This window comes from Ranitomeya imitator, chromosome 1, assembly GCF_032444005.1.
Source record: "Ranitomeya imitator isolate aRanImi1 chromosome 1, aRanImi1.pri, whole genome shotgun sequence".
In the NCBI taxonomy this organism is placed as follows: domain Eukaryota; kingdom Metazoa; phylum Chordata; class Amphibia; order Anura; family Dendrobatidae; genus Ranitomeya; species Ranitomeya imitator.
The window spans coordinates 506,510,746-506,523,276 of NC_091282.1; positions in this window are offsets into that span (position 1 = coordinate 506,510,746).

Consider the following 12,531-nt stretch of genomic DNA (forward strand, 5'->3'; position numbering starts at 1 on the left):
AGGCAACAAGATGGGTATACCAAATGCCCTTGTTTTCAGTGACTGTGGGACAGTCGAGAACAACAAAATTACTGGACCAAGAAGAGTTGGCTGCCGAGGGTGCTCACAGTCGGTGAAAGAAATGTCATCCGAGAAACTTTGGTACATCCCTATAAAGTTCTTCTACCACCTCTCCACATAAAACTGGGCTTGAGGAAGCAATTTGTAAAATCACTTCAAGAGATGGGAAATGCTTCAAATACTTGATCACCAAGTTTCCAAGCCTATCGGAGGCAAAATTGAAGGAAGGTGTGTTCATTGGACCAGACATTTAGAAGGCTAATAACTGATAAAGAGTTTATTAATACCACGATAGATCCTCAAAAAAAAGGGTGGATTGTATTTAAAGAGGTCGTAGAGAAAATTTTAGGCAATAAAAAAGATCCTGACTACAAAAAAAAGTCAGACGAATGCTGAAAGTAGGGTTAAGCGAAACGGATCGGACAAATTAAAAAATCGACGACTTTCGGCATAGTCGGGTTTCATGAAACCCGACCCGATCCTAGTGTGGGATCAGCCATGAGGTTGGCGATCTTCGCGCCAAAAGTCGCGTTTCGTATGATGCATTCAGCGCCATTTTTCAGCCAATGAAGGAGGATGCAGAGTGTGGGCAGCGTGATGACATAGGTCTCGGTCCCCACCATCTTAGAGAAGGGCATGACAGTGATTGGTTTGCTTTCTGCGGCGTCACAGGGGCTATAAAGGGGCGTGCACGCCGACCGCCATCTTACTTCTGCCAATCGTAGCATAGGGAGAGGTTGCCGCAGCTTCATCAGAAGAAGGGATATAGTTAGGGAGGGAAGATTAAGCCCCGAAACTGCTTGTGCTGTAGCGATTTCCACTGTCCAACACCACCATTTGTTTGCAGGGACAGTGAAGGCTATATTTTTGTGCATCAGCTCTGTAGCTTATTAGGCTGCCTTATAAGGCTCCCTGATAGCTGCACTGCTGTTTGCACACCGCTGTGCAAACCAACTGCTTTTTTAAAAGCAAAAATCCTGTTGCTCCTTTCTGCACAGTTATCTTGTTTATTTGTCCACACTTTTGTGTGCAGCAGTCCTTTTTATTGCTGCCATACTTATCCTGAGATCATTGTAGGGAGATTGAAATTGTACTACAGTCCTTGTATTTTTTCATATATCTTCCAGCCACTTTCTGCCACTTACATTGTGTTGTTTTATGCACAGGGCCTGAGGTTTGGTTTAATCTCCCCCCAAAAAAGTGAGATTCAAATTATCACAAAGTGGATATACTGCAGTCCTGTTAGTTTGTGGTATATCAGCCAGCCACTTTCTGCCACTTACATTGTGTTGTTTTATGCACAGGGCCTGAGGTTTGGTATAGTCTCCCCCCAAAACAGTGAGATTCAAATTATCACAAAGTGGATATACTGCAGTCCTGTTAGTTTGTGGTATATCAGCCAGCCACTTTCTGCCACTTACATTGTGTTGTTTTATGCACAGGGCCTGAGGTTTGGTATAGTCTCCCCCCAAAACAGTGAGATTCAAATTATCACAAAGTGGATATACTGCAGTCCTGTTAGTTTGTGGTATATCAGCCAGCCACTTTCTGCCACTTATATTGTGTTGTTTTTTGCACAGGGCCTGATTTTTTGTTCAGTCTCCCAAAAAAAAGGGAGCTTTAAAATCTCAACACGTTTATATAAACCTTCTACCTTGTTTTACAGTACCATATAATGGTTGTTATTTTGGTGAGATTTTCCAAAAAATGAGGAAGTCAGGTGGAAGAGGCCGTGGGCGGTGGTTACGAGCTGGTACTGATGGTGGTGGTGCATCTGGTGGTAATGGCAAAAGCAGAATAGCACCTAAGGCTGGAGGTGTTGAGCCAGCATCATCATCTGGCTGCACAAGGCCTCGAAGGCTCCCTTTATCTAGGAGTAGGAAAACGGCTTTTAAAGCCGGAGCAGCAGGAAAAAGTTTTGGCTTTCCTTGCTGACTCAGCCTCTAGCTCTTTCGCCTCCTCTTCAGAAAGTTCCAAAAATAAAAGCAGTGAGTCATCAGTGGATGCTCCCGGTCAGGAACAAGACGTTTTCTTGTGTCCTTCACCCAAACCAAAAGTGAACGATACGTCAGGCGACACTACAGGTTACTCCATGGAGCTCTTTACACATAACTGCCCATTACAAGATGAATCGGACATGGAGTGCACTGATGCACAGCCACAGCTAGATTATTATGCTGTTCCATTGACTCAGATCACTACATTGCCCTCACAGTGTACTGAGCCAGAATCTGACCCTGATGAGACTATGGTGCCCAGTCCCGAAAGCTATAGCACCTTACACAGTGACACAGAGAAAGGTGCACATGACATTGAAGAGGAGGTGATAGATGACCCAGTTGTTCACCCAGATTGGCAGCCATTGGGGGAAGAGGGTGCCGCTGCCAGTAGCTAAGAAGTTGAGGAGGATGATCCACAGCAGCCATCTACATCGCAACAGCTGTCATCTGGCAGGCCCATATTAGGCCAAAAACGTTTGTCAAAAACAAAAACAGTTTTAGGACAGCGTGGCCATCCAGTGAAAGTAGCACAACGTGCAATGCCTGAAATGGTATTCCATAGTAGGAAGAGTGCAGTGTGGCAATTTTTTAACCAAGATCCGAATGATTAGTCAAAAGTTATCTGTAAGAAATGCTCAAAGACCTTTAGCAGAGGGAAGAATCTTCGAAATTTAAATACAACATGCATGCTTAGACATTTAACCAGCATGCACTTGCAAGCCTGGACTAACTACCAAACGTCCCGCACCGTTGGTGCACCTGCTCAGAATGAAGGTAGTCAGCAACGCTACATTGCTTCCCTCAATGTAAGCCCACCGGTTAGGACACCACCAGCAGCAAATATGGAGGTATCGTCGCAAGGCCAAAGCAGTCAGGGAATCACAAGGTTATTGGTAGGAAACACTGTATGTTGGCCAACATCGAGAATACCATCACCAACCCTCTCTCAATCTGCCATGTTCACCACCACCACCACCGCTAGTTCCACCATATGCACCTCTCCAGTCCAGCTCACCCTGCAAGAGACTGTCATTAGGAAAAGAAAGTACTCATCCTCTCATCCACGTTCACAGGGTTTAAATGCCCACATTGCTAGACTAATCTCGTTAGAGATGATGCCCTACCGGTTGGTTGAAAGCGAAGCTTTCAAAGCCCTGATGGCCTATGCAGTACCACGCTATGACCTACCCAGTCGACACTTCTTTGCGAGAAAAGTAATCCCAGCCCTCCACCAGCATGTCAAAGACCGCATTGTCCATGCACTGAGGCAATCAGTCAGTAGAAAGGTGCACCTCACAACAGATGCATGGACCAGTAGGCATGGCCATGGACATTACGTGTCCATCACGGCACACTGGGTTAATGTGGTGGATGCAGAGTCCACAGGGGACAGCCATAGTGGGACAGTTCTGCCTAGCCCACGGTCTAGGAAACAGTTGGCTGTAGGCGTCCGCCACCCCTCTTCCTCCTCCAGAAGCGAAAGCTTGTCCACAGAGTGCAGTCGCACAACCACTCCATCCGCAGCTGCCAGTGTTGCACACGAGGTGTCCCATTATCGAACAGCTAGTGGTAAGCGTCAGCAGGCTGTGTTAGAAATGAAGTATTTGGGTGACAACAGACACACCGCGGAAGTACTTGCCGAGTACTTGCAGCAACAAACTCAGTCATGGCTGGGCAGTGTACATCTTGAGGCAGGCAAGGTAGTCAGTGATAACGGAAGGAATTTTATGGCTGCCATAGCCCTTTCAGAACTGAAACACATACCTTTCCTGGCTCACACCTTGAACCTAGTGGTGCAGTGCTTCCTGAAAAATTATCTGGAATTACCAGCCCTGCTCCTGAAGGTGAGAAGACTTTGCTCGCACATCCGCCGGTCGCCCGTACACTCCAGCCGTATGCTGAAACATCAGCGATCGCTGAATCTTCCCCAGCACTGCCTAATAATCGATGTTGCAACAAGGTGGAACTCCACATTGCACATTCTTCAGAGGCTGTGCGAACAGAGGCGTGCTGTCATTTATTTGTGGGAGGATACACATACACGGGCAGGCATGGATGGCAGACATGGAGTTGTCTGGTGTGCAGTGGTTGAATCTACAACACCTCTGTCAAGTCCTTCAGTGTTTTGAGGAATGCACATGGCTGGTAAGTGCAGACGACACCATCATAAGCATGAGCATCCCACTAATGCGTCTGCTGATGCAAAGTTTGACGCACATTAAGGAGCAGGCGTCTGCAGCCGAGGAGGAGGGAAGCCTTTATGACAGTCAGCCATTGTCTGCTCAGGGAACTCTCCTGGATGAGGTGGCGGACGAAGAGGAGGAGGAGGAGGATGATGGGGATGAATATTTATTGGAGGAGGATGCTTCTCAGGGGGCAATAGAAACTGGTGGTGTTGCAAGGTCAGGTACAGGGTTTTTGCGGGCCAAAAGTGATGTTGAGTTGCAAGAACATGCTCCTCAACCCAGCACAAGCAGTGAATTGACACCTGGAACATTGGCCCACATGGCAGAGTATGCCTTGCGTATCCTAAAAAGGGACCCCCGCATTATCAAAATGATGACCGATGACGATTACTTGTTGGCCTGCCTCCTGGATCCACAATATAAAGGAAAATTACAAAATATCATGCCACATGAGAACCTTGAGTAAATATTGGCTACCAAACAAGCGACTCTTGTAGACCGTTTGGTTCAGGCATTCCCAGCACACAGCTGCGGTGATGGTTCTCACACGAGCTGTAGGGGGCAACATGGCAGAGGTGTTAGAGGTGCACAAATCCGAAGTGGCGTTGGACAGAGGGGTTTTATGACCAGGTTGTGGAGTGACTTCGCAATGACCGCAGACACGACAGCTACTGCTGCATCGATTCAAAGTGACAGGAGACAGCATTTGTCCAGTATGGTTATGAACTATTTTTTCTCCCTTATCGATGTTCTACCTCACAAGTCATTCCCCTTTGATTACTGGGAATCTAAAATAGACACCTGGCCTGAATTGGCAGAATATGCATTACAGGAGCTCGCTTGCCCAGCTGCTAGTGTGCTATCAGATAGAGTCTTCAGTGCTGCTGGTTCAATACTGACCAAAAAAAGGACATCTACAAGAAATGTTGATGATCCAACCTTCATTAAAATGAACCAATCATGGATTTCCAATTATTTTGCCCCACCTTCCCCTGCTGACACGTAGCTTGCCTGAAAAATGTCTTGCTTTTGGCCTCTTCTTACTGACTGCTCAAATTCCTCCATTTTCAGCTGCTGAATGTCCACCATAGGCCATTTTTATACCTCCCTAAATGGGCTGACTCCCCCCACAGGGCCATGGTCACCACTTGGCGCAAGCACCCGTGCGATTGCCGTTTGCCTGGACAGGTGGGTGTGCCCACTCTTGGGCGACGGCACTGGCACAGGGTCCCTCATAGTACAATGAAGTGTCTCTGATGGTGGTGGTGCACAACCAACGTCAGACATACCGTCGTAATATGAGGGGCCCTGTGCCAGTACCGCCACCCACAAGAGAGTGTTCTCCCCAGCTCGAACAGTGCTCTACCACTTGCAAAACTTTCCTCTCCCTGCTCCACCACTGTGTAGTCTGTGCTGTTAAATCCTTCAATGGCACTGCCAATACAAATTTGTTGAAATGATAGATGATAGTAAAAATATACAGGGGCCCTGGCCTCCATTTAGACCAGTTAATTCTTTGCGCCAACTACCACTATCTGCTACTCAGCAGAGGACCCCACCCCTGTACCTAGCTATGCCACCAGTTTATTTATGAACATTTTTTTGGCAGACATTTAGCCCACTTTATTATTTTGGCCTACTAACTGTGTCAGCCACTCATTACAGTTGTCCTCCACTGAATAATGCCGCCTGTTTAGTCCTGTTACCAATTTTGAACTGCATTAAGCTTACTTAATTTTTTGGGCCTATTAACTGTGTCAGCCTCTCATTACAGTTGTCCTCCACTGAAAAAAGCAATGCCGCCTGTGTACTCCTGTTACCAATTTGGAACGGCATTTAGCCTACTTTTTTATTTTAGGCCTACTAAGTCTGTCTGAGCCACTTATTACAGTTGTCCTCCACTAAACAAAGCAATGCCGCCTGTGTACTCCTGTTACCAATTTTGAACTGCATTTAGCCTACATTTTTATTTAAGGCCTACTAAGTCTGTCTGAGCCACTCATTACAGTTGTCCTCCTCCACTGAACAAAGCAATGCCGCCTGTGTACTCCTGTTACCAATTTTGATCTTCATTTAGCCTACATTTTTATTTTAGGCCTACTAAGTCTGTCTGAGCCACTCATTACAGTTGTCCTCCACTGAACAAAGCTATGCCGCCTGTGTACTCCTGTTACCAATTTTGAACTGCATTTAGCCTACTTACTTATTTGGGCCTAGTAACTGTGTCAGCCTCTCATTACAGCTGTCCTCCGCTGAACAAATCTATGCCGCCTGTGTACTCCTGTTACCAATTTTGAACTGCATTTAGCCTACTTTTTTATTTTAGGCCTACTAAGTCTGTCTGAGCCACTTATTACAGTTGTCCTCCACTGAACAAAGCAATGCCGCCTGTGTACTCCTGTTACCAATTTTGAACTGCATTTAGCCTACTTTTTTATTTTAGGCCTACTAAGTCTGTCTGAGCCATTTATTACAGTTGTCCTCCACTGAACAAAGCAATGCTGCTTGTGTACTCCTGTTACCAATTTTGAACTGCATTTAGCCTACTTTTTTATTTTAGGCCTACTAAGTGTGTCTGCGCCACTCATTACAGTTGTCCTCCTCCACTGAACAAAGCAATGCCGCCTGTGTACTCCTGTTACCAATTTTGAACTGCTTTTAGCCTACTATTTTATTTTGGGCCTATATTTGTGTTTCCTCCTCATCCTGCCCATTGTCCAGCCACTGCTAGATGAGTCTGCTGGTACATTTACCCAGACCACTACATTCCCATTGCACTCTACACAGCCAGAATCTGACCCTGCTGAAAGTCAGGTTCCCGTTCCCGCATACTATACCACCTTACACGGGGAAAAAGAGGAAGGTGCAGATGAAAGTGCAGGATCCTTCATCAGGTGGGGGGCATACTCGTTGGCACTGGCACAGGGCCCCTCATAGTACGCAAAAGTGTCTCTGGCAGTGGGAGGCACCGCCTGCCGTCAAATACACCACCGTACTATGAGGGGCCCTGTGCCAGTGCCAACTAGTGGTCCCCCTACTTGCTCAGGATCACAGCAATTGCAAAGTTGAAATACTTACCTCTCCCTGCTCCACCGCCGTGATGTATTCCACGTTTCCTAGTGTACAGCATTGCAGAATGGGTTCTCACTATATAAGAAACAGAAAGTAATTTGAATTAAAATATTCCCATTGCATGTGTCCCATTTTGTCTGCAATCTTAACAGATCTCTAAAGGGTTGTACAACTCTTTACAAAAGTGAGGAGGGCAAAATTCTGTAAAAAAATCTATAAAAAAAAGGTGCTCAACTTCAACCACTAACCACCATGAGATTTCATCACCAACAACCAGTAAGCAAAGAACTGCATGGGACTGAAGTACCTTCTGTGCAAATAATGTTTTTCTTTTTCTCTTTTTTTTTAACAGAATTTGCTGGACATCTTTTTTTTTCAATGGTTCGTGTAAATATATTGTTATTAAAGGGGTTTTCCAGGTGTGATTTATTTTATAATTGGTGGCTTGCTCTTGGTAACAAAAAATAAAGTCAGATGTTACCTAAATTAATGAACCCAGTGGTGATATCGCTGAGCCCATTGCTTGGCTATATCAGTCATATGCACTGCAGCCATGGCGCCCCAGCTGCATTCTGTCTACAAAGACCGGAGTAGTGGAAGGGAGTTGTTGTTGCAGCGAGGTATGTAACAGTTGAGTTTATTATTTCTACCATAAGTAGGTTGACAATCATAAAAAAATAATACCGGAAATCAAATGTAATCACAATAAAGTCAGACTTTTATGAGACACAATCACTATACTTCTGTATATGTAATCTAGTTCTTCTGACTAGTAACTCCCCCTGCATGACCAACAAGGTCAGTAGTACAGCAGAGTATTTGTGCTGATGAAACAACTGCCCAAACCTGATGGATCACATACCTATACAATCATAATGGAAGGAAATAAGCTGGATGACAAATGTTTCTTCATCTCTATAATAGCAGTAATCAACATACCTCATTATTTCAAGATGTCACTAGGTGTGCCTGTATCTTCTGAATTTTGGTTTAGTGTCAGTAAAAAGTGTCAGTTAAAGTCACATCTCCCAGATCACCCAACATTGTCATATTACTGTAACATTAAGGTACTGATGTGTCTGTGGAGGGAAAGAGGATTGCATGGAATGAAAGGGGATTTTTTCTCCGGGATGATTTTGGAACTATTTTCCTCTAAACAGATGCACACAGTAAAAATAATGAGTGGATTATTGCCTAAACTACTGGTAAGAAGAAAGTGTTACAATGCTTAAAGGGAGTTATAGGTGTTTGATTCACCCTTTCTGGTAGGAAAGGGTGAATCAAACACCTGAAAACTCCGCCCATATGACCGAAAACCGGTCCCGCCAAATTCAGGTGACAGGTTCCCTTTAAGGTGGAGCTAAACAAAAAATCACGAAACCTCGATTTACACTGGTAGTGTTGAACTCATTAAGAGCTATAAAGTGTATGCAATTGATTAAATCAGACATCAAGCCCACATCAGAGTCATATGTTATATATGGGGTGAAAATGGAAGGGTCAAACATGCACGCACATTTCCTAAAATCCCTTACAAAACATTGTCCGAACTAAGGCTATTTGTGTATTTGCACTGTGGCTTCATCATGGAAGCCATAAAGTTGTGCAGGGTTTTTTAGCATGATAGACATCATTGGCCAAGAGAAAAAGTAACTAAACGCAATGTGAAAGCACCCTTAGCCAATCACATTTAAACCCATGTTAAATAATTGTCAGTACACGGCTATCGTTATGTAAAGTTATTCTGATTAACCCCATATAAAGTTTAGCTGTTCTAGTAGGATGTTCCTGTCATTTTCTTAATTGCATTTTACAGGGAAAGCCATGGTGCATAAACAGCTTACAACACAGCAAAGGGATCTCATTATTGAAAATTAGCATTCAGGAGCAGGGTACAAAAATATTTCAAAGGCATTAGATAAACTATTGAACCTTATGAAAACGGTCATCAAGAAGTGGCTTAAATTTCGCACGATAACATTACCTAGAACTAGATATCCATTGGTGAAAAGACAAGAGGAAAAAATTTGGTCTGGATGGCTGCCAAGAGACTTACAGCAACATTAAAGGAGCTGCAGGAATTCTGGCAAGTATTAGTTGTGTACTGCAGTTGTGTACTGCATACGACAACAAGTGGAAAAATGGAAGCCTTTTCTGGCAAAGGAAAACATCCCAACCTGGCAATATTTTATAAAAAAATAAATAAATATCTGATAGTTGGGCCAAAAAAGTATATAGTATCTCCCATTCAAATATTAACTCATGCTATTAAAAACTGGAGAACTCTATTTAACATGATAATAAACAAATCTTTATTACTTAAAAGAACAATTACACAAGGGTTGTAAGGTAGCACATGATAAGACAACACACGGTACACTTTGGTAAAGAAGTGGTATCAGTTCATTCAATAGCAAATTTTATTTTGCTACATAGACAGTAAATTTTCGTCATAAAAAAGCTATGTCTGTAAATCATACATATGAAACTTCAGGAAATATCCCCATGCAAGAATTATAACAGAGCTTCACAGTGGAAAGCATTTTATATAAATTTATAAACCTGCTTGTGCAGAAAGAAGGGTATATTTAGGAGGAAAGAGGAGAGTAAGTTTATATATCCCAATTGCTGGGATCCATATAAGTGAATTAATTATGCTCAGAAATACATTAGTTATCAATATGTGTTTATTAAACCACCATCTAGTGGCAAATAAGGGAATGGCATCCCATTATCACTAACATTTGAGCAATTCCCACCTAGACATCTGAAGAAGTTCCTTATATGTGCATTGTGGAAGGTACCAGGTACTATCTAGTACATATCAAAACTGAATAATTCTATCTATTGCGAGACATTATTTACGCCTTCATGGCCAAAGGTATTTTCGGTATTGCGTTTTCATTTTTTGCTCCCCTTCTTCCCAGAGCCATAACTTTTTTTTTATTTTTTGGACAAAATGGTCTTGTTTTTTGCAGGACAAGTTGTACTTTTGAACGACACCATTGGTTTTAACATATCATGTACTGGAGAAGGGGAAAAAATTTCCAAGTGCTTTGAAGTTGCAAATAAATAAATTATAATTCCACAGATGTTTTTTTTTTTTTTCTTTTTACCATGTTCACTAAATGCTAAAACTGACCTGCCATTATGATTCTCCAGGTCATTATGAGTTTACAGACACAAAACATGTCTAGGTTATTTTTTATTTGAGTGGTAAAAAAAAATCCAAGTTTGGTAAAAGAAAATGGCACCATTTTCTGAGACCATTTTTTGTGATCTGGGGCTGGGTAATGGCTTACGCTTTGTGCGCCAAGGTGACGTTTTTAATGATATCATTTTGGAGTAGATACAATCTTTTCATCGCCCATTATTGCATTTTATTGCATTTTATTGCAATGTAGAGGGGGCCAAATAAACGTAATTCTGACATTTTACATTTTTTTCTCGTTAAACCATTTAACGATAGGGTTAATTTGTTTATGTTGATTATCGGGTGATTCTGAAAGCAGCAATACCAAATATGTGTATATTCAATTTTTCTATTGTTTTATTTTGAATGGGGGTGATTTGAACTTTTATATTTTTTTTAAATTTTTAAAAACATTTTTTTTTTACTTTTTGCATGCTTCAATAGTCTCCATGGGAGACTAAAAGCTGCAGTTGTCCGATCATCTCTGCTGCACACAGACGATGGTCAGATCACCTATGTGCAGCAGAAATGCCCACTTGTTATGAGCGCCGACAACCAGGGTCTAGCAGGGAGTGAGTGGAGAGGTAACGGGTAAGGCGGGAGTAGACCAGGGGCCCCAAGAGTTTAGAGATGAAGGGGAGATTGGAGACCGGTTTGTAGTTAATTGTGCAGGATGGGTCGAGGGTGGGTTTCTTTAATAATGGAGTAATTATAGAGTGTTTGAAGGAGGAGGGTAAAATGCCAGAGGAGAGGGAGAGATTAAAGATTGTAGTTAGGTGACTTGTGATGACTGGAGAGAGAGACTGGAGGAGATGTGAGTGAATGGGGTCAGTAGTTCATATAGTCGGATGAGAAGAAGAGAGGAGCCTGGAGGCTTCTTCTTCTGTGATGGGATCAAATGTGGAGAGTGAGCCGGGGAAATGCAGGAAGGGATGGGAGTCACAACACCTGGTGGATGTGAATGGATTTCCTGACAGACATTATCTATTTTCTCCATAAAGTGGGAGTCCTGGTCATCAGCACAAATGTCTGTGATAGGGGCTTGTGCTTTCGGCCTGAGGAGGGAGTGAAAGGTGTCAAAAAGTTTCTTGGGGTTGTTGGATAGTGAGGAGATCAGAGTGGTGAAGTAGGTCTGTTTGGCGAGGTGAAGGGCAGAGTTATAGGTTATTAACATAAATTTGAAGTGGATGAAGTCTTCTGGTGTGCGAGTTTTCCTCCATAAGCATTCAGCACTCCTATAGCATTGCTGGAGAAATTGAGTTTGCGATGTGAGCCAGGGCTGTTTCACTCTGTGTTTGGAGGCTCTGAGGTTGAGGGGAGCTACGTGGTCAAGGGTGCTTCTGAGAGTATCATTGTAGTGGTGTACAGTCAGATCAGGACAGATCAATCTCAGGAGATTTGGGACAGTGATGAGTGTAGGGAGTCTGTAAGTGTATGAGGATTAATGGTTTGTAGGTTTCTTTGTGGTAGGTAGGAGTGTGCTGGGGTGGGCGAGGATTTTTGAACGTGAAAGAGAGAATGTTGTGGGAGCAAGTGAGTTATCAAGGTAGGAGATTGAACAGAGCTGGACAAAGATCAGGTCAAGGCTATTACCATTTTTGTGTGTTTCAGAGGTTGAGAGCTGTGAGAGGCCGAGAGAAGTGTTTAGTGATAGAAGCTGGGATGCAGATGTGGAAGTGGGGCTGTTAATGGGGATGATGAAGCCTCCCAGGATAAGGGTTGGGAGTTCTGAGGACATGAAGAAATGGTCAAGGAAGTGAGTAGGTGAGCCTGGGAGGTGGTAAATGATCGCTACTCTGACGTAGAGGGAATGGAAGGGCCTGATGGTGTGGACCTCAAAAGAAGGAAATGAGAGTGATGGAACTGGGAAGATGACCTGGAAAGTGCATTGCGGGGACAGGACTATGCCGACTCCAACACCAAGTCTGTTTGTGGATCTCCGGGAATGGAAAAATTGTAAGCCACCATGGGAAATGGCAGCAGAGGAGACAGCATCAGAATCCTGAATTCAGGTTTCAGT